Source organism: Lactuca virosa, chromosome 3 (genome assembly GCF_052849685.1).
Source record: "Lactuca virosa cultivar CGN04683 chromosome 3, Lactuca_virosa_CGN04683_v6, whole genome shotgun sequence".
Classification (NCBI taxonomy): Eukaryota; Viridiplantae; Streptophyta; class Magnoliopsida; order Asterales; family Asteraceae; genus Lactuca; species Lactuca virosa.
In genome coordinates, this window is record NC_136428.1 from 270,591,901 (window position 1) to 270,596,090 (window position 4,190).

Sequence of the window (4,190 nt, forward strand, 5' to 3'; positions counted from 1 at the left end):
AATGGCATGTTAAGTAGCAGGTCTTTTGATGTTAAAGTTATTGAGCAGTCAACTAAAAAGGAAAACAAGATTTGGGTGACTAGATGAAAGGAAAAAAGGTTCACAGGCTTGCATTTATCCCACATGGGGTGTAGAAGCAAAAATTGAAAGTTTGTTCTTTTATAAATGTAGATGCTTTAAGGAGGTAGGAGCTCCTGGATCTATTAATGCCAACTTTATAAGGACCAATGTTGATGTTTTCAAAAAAAAATATCTAAAAAAAAATGTGATTTTTAAATAACATAATGTTATTATAATTTCACATGTTGACTAGAAAACATAATATTTAATCAATTTGACACGTTTGTTACCTATTTTTTGATTTCATGGTTTATAAGATTTTTTTTTACTTTGGTTTGATGTAATTCAATTTTAATGTGTCGAATTTTTGTATGATTTTGCATCAAGTTATAGAAGCAATCACATATTACAAAAAGGGTCTGCCATTCTCAACAATAAACTTAAGTTTTAACATACACATACCATCTACAGGTAACATTTACATTTCATTAAACATTGTTGCCTTTCTATATTAATTTGATTTATGAGGAAAAATATGTCTTTTTTTTTAATTTATGCATTTACATATTGGTTTTCATATAGATTTCCTGAAATGGTAAAAATCCTCTAGAACCTATTAAATTTTAGGGATTAAACTTTTATATTTTTCTTTACAACAATGTACTTTCAAAATTTTTTTATTGAGGCATTGTAGTCTGAAATTCTATCAAATTATAGCATTGTTCTTCGGATCTTTTCCTTATAAGAGTATTGTACTTTAATGATGTGTGGTTTAAACGTATGTACTTTACCTTATCATGGTGTGATGTCTTCCCTTGGTTTACTTAACTTCTACCTAAAATATTTTCCAGGGTCTTTACTTCTAATCCTAAGGATCCACATTATAAAGTATATATATATATATATATATATATATATATATATATATATATATATATATATATATATATATATATATATATATATCTTTTTATATTTTAGTGGAAAATTATGTGGTTTACATGCCAAAACTAATAACACATTTTTGTAAATAAGAATTGCAGCCTTTAGACGGGGTTAAGATTATGCTCAAAAGTTATATTGGACTTCTGAATAGACAAGAGTTACCCTGGAAAATTGAGCTCTGGATACATAAAATTGCCCACGTCATAAGTCTTGCATTTTCTTTTAGCGTATATTTAGTTTACGTAAAACATCATTATTAAACAATATTCTTTAATTTTGCAGAGCTCAGTTAAAAATATCGCTTAATTTGTCTTCATATGTTTTGATGATTATCGCCTTGCATTTTGGTCATTTGGGAATTGTAAAATTGGAATTTGATAACTATTGTCTGCACTTATAAAGAAGTTTTTAAAAATTTATAAACAATTTTTATAAAGAAGCTTTTAGAAATTTATAAACAATTTTTATAAAGAAGCTTTTAGAAATTTATAAACAATTTTTGTAATTTTATTTCTTATAGCAACTTTTATTTATTAATAGTAAAACATATTTTAATCTTAATTTTCATTTCTAAGTTATTTTATTGTGTTTATGTATGTTTCTTACAATAATTTAATTTTAATTTTGTCATATAACAATTGCATTTTCATGATTGACTGTGTTGGTTTTTTTTTTCAGACTATTCAATTTTATACTTCATTATATAATATTATCATTTTTTTCATTAATCTACATGTAAATAGCATCGCTCATATTTTTAAACCATTTTATATATTAATTTAAATCAATAATTATAAACTTACCGACAAATCACCTAACTTTGTAAGTTAATAACTATTTGAAAATAATTTATTGATGATTATGGTTTGATGTATCAATATTCTTTTACTTTACTAATCGTGGTTTCCACGCGTTATAACCTAGTATATATATATATATATATATATATATATATATATATATATATATATATATATATATATATATATATATATATATATATATATATATATGAAGCGTTCAATCGAGAACATTTCTTATCGCAAGAATATTTGAGAACAAATTTAGACCACACAATTTTTTTAATTAAAATTATAAAATAATATTCATATAAATCAAAAAATAGTTACAAACAATTAAAAAACTCACTAACTAACACCACTCACCACCCAACCAACACCACTCACCACCACCACTCGCCACCACCACCCATCACTAACCACCACCACCAACCACCACCCACAACCCACCACCCATCACCACCCACCACCACCACCACCAACCACCACCCACCACCATCATCACCCAACCACCACCACCTGCCACCACCACCCACCTCCACCACCAATTACCACCGCCTGCCACCACTACCCACAACCACTACCTACCACCCATCACCACCACCCGCCACCACTACCCACGATCACCACCTATCACTACCCACCACCACCAACCACTACCCACCACCACCACCCGTCACCACCACCCATCACTAACTACCACCACCAACCACCACCCACCACCCATTACTACCCACCACCCACCACCACCACCAACAACCACCACCCGCCACCCGCCACCACGACCACGACCACCACCCACCACCATCACCACCCAACCACCACCACCTCACATCCACCACCCATCACCACCGCCACCCACCACCACCAACAACCACTACCTACCACCCATGGGCACCACCCGCCACTACCACCCATAACTGCCCACCACCACCAACCATTACCCACCACTACCCACCACCCACCACAACCTGCGACCACCCACCACCCGCCACCACCAACCTACACCCGCCACCACCACCCATCACTACCCACCCACCACCACCACCCGCCACCACTATCACCACTCACCACCATCACCACTAACCACCTCCACCCGCCACCACCACCCACCTCCACCACCCATCACCACTGCCCGTTACCACCACCAACAACCACTACCTACCACCCATCACCACCACCCGCCACCACCACCCACCACCACAACCACCCACCACTACCACCACCCACCCACCCACCACCACCACCATCCGCCACTACCACCCATCACTACCCATCACCACTCGCCACCACCATCACCACCAACCACCACCCACCACCCATCACTACCTACCACCCACCACCACCCACCACCCGCCACCACCATCACCACCCACCACCATCACCACCCAACCACCACCACCTGCCACCACCACTCACCTCCATCACCCATCACCACCGCCTGCCACTACCACCCACCACCCAACCAACACTACCCGCCACCACTACTATTTAACCAAAAAAGAAAAACTATTTAACCAAAAACGCGAAAATGAATCTTGTGTACAAAAATCATATATGACTAAATGTACAAGAACAACTATTGAACAAGAATGTGAAAATGAATATTGTCCATATAAATCATATCTAATTAGATACATATAATCTCATGTAATTAAGCACACAAGAACAACAACTGAATCGAGAACGTGAAAATAAATAATTTCCACATAAATTCTATGTGATTAGATACATATAATCACATGTGATTATATGCATTTAATCATAGATGATATATGTGGACAATATTTATCTTTGTGTTCTCGATTCAATAGTTGTTCTTGTGTATATAATCATATGTGATTATATGTATCTAATCACGTATGATTTATATAGACATCATTATTTTTTGTCCGTATAAATCATATGTGATTAGATACATATAATCACATATGATTATATGTATTTAATCACATATGATTACAGTGGACAAAGAACAATTATTGAATCGAGAATGTGACAATGAATCTCATCCACATAAATCATATATGATTGGATACAGATAATCACATGTGATTATATGTATTTAATCAGATATGATTTATGTATACAATATTTATTTTTGCGGTTTCGACTGAATAATTTCTTTTGTGTAATTAATCACATATGATTATATGTATATAATCATATATGATTTGAGGTGGACAAGATGCATATTTTCCTTCTCGATTCAATAGTTGTGCTCATATACTTAATCACATACGATTATACATATAATCACATATGATAAAAATCACGAAGAAAAAATGAATTACCTCCACCGCCCACGCCCACACACCACCCACCAAAACCACCACATGTCACGATCACCACCACTTGCAACCACCCACCACCACCCATCACCAC